The 994-nt window shown below is 45.4% G+C and overlaps 1 non-coding gene across 1 annotated transcript; it reads right to left on the bottom strand.

Annotated features, from left to right (window-relative positions):
* Positions 1 to 270: 270 nt before the first annotated feature.
* LOC112449159 (U6 spliceosomal RNA) lies at positions 271 to 374 on the bottom strand. Its single transcript, XR_003037651.1, has one exon. It is a non-coding gene; the product is annotated as a U6 spliceosomal RNA (small nuclear RNA).
* Positions 375 to 994: the final 620 nt, after the last annotated feature.

The raw sequence follows: 994 nt of genomic DNA, 5'->3' as shown, positions 1-994 counted from the left end.
GACTGAAGGTAGGAGGAGAAGGGGATGACAGAGGATGAGACGGTTGGATGGCATCAGTGACTCAATGGACTTGAATTTGAGTAAACTCCAGGAGTTGGTGATTGACAGGGAAACTGGGCATGCTGCAGTCCATGGGGTCTCACAGAGTCGGACACAACTGAGTGACTGAACTGAACTGAAGAGGTAGCAGCAACAACAGTGTCCACCTTCTGGGCAGCTCCTTTCTTGGCATGATGAGCCTGTAGGACCACTACAACTTCATCCACCTTGAAAAATATGGAATGCTTCACACATTTGCTTGTCATCCTTGCACAGGGGCCATGCTAATCTTCTCCGTATGGTTCCAGTTCTAGTACATTTCCTACCAAAGCGAGCACTCATGGTGCTTATTTTTTTTTTTTAATTTTAAAAGTATTTATTTATTTCCTTAATCATTTATTTGGCTGTGTTAGGTCCTTGTTGCAGCACACAGCATTCTCGTTGTTGCTGAGGATACTCTCATCAGGCTGGGACCTCCGTTGTGGCAAATGGACTCTCCAGTTGTGGCCTGCAGACTCTGAGTTGCAGCACACAGGCTTGGTTGCTCTGCAGCATGTGGGATCTTAGTTCCCTGTGCAGGGATTGAACCGTGTGCCCTCCATCGCAAGGCAGATTCTTAACCACTGGACCCGCAGGGAACGCCCAAAGTGTTTATTTCTGATCAAAAATGGTAAAATCAAAGTAATTCAGCTATTTGTTATGGGATATCCAACTAAATTAGGTTAAGGGGCATTGATTTGAATGTCTGGGTCAAGGTGCTTTTTGTGAATCCCAGATGGTAGGAAAGCTAAGACACTGAACAAGTAGGTCGATAATTTACGGAAGTATACTTACATGGGGCTTTCCTAGTGGCTCAGACTGTAAAGAATCTGCCTGCAATGTAGGAGACCCAGGTTTGATCCCTGGGTCAGGAAGATCCCCTGAAGAAGGAAATGGATGTATCCTTACATAGATT

The sequence above is a fragment of the Bos taurus genome, chromosome 12 (assembly GCF_002263795.3).
Source record: "Bos taurus isolate L1 Dominette 01449 registration number 42190680 breed Hereford chromosome 12, ARS-UCD2.0, whole genome shotgun sequence".
In the NCBI taxonomy this organism is placed as follows: domain Eukaryota; kingdom Metazoa; phylum Chordata; class Mammalia; order Artiodactyla; family Bovidae; genus Bos; species Bos taurus.
This window is presented reverse-complemented; position numbering and strand designations above follow the sequence as displayed.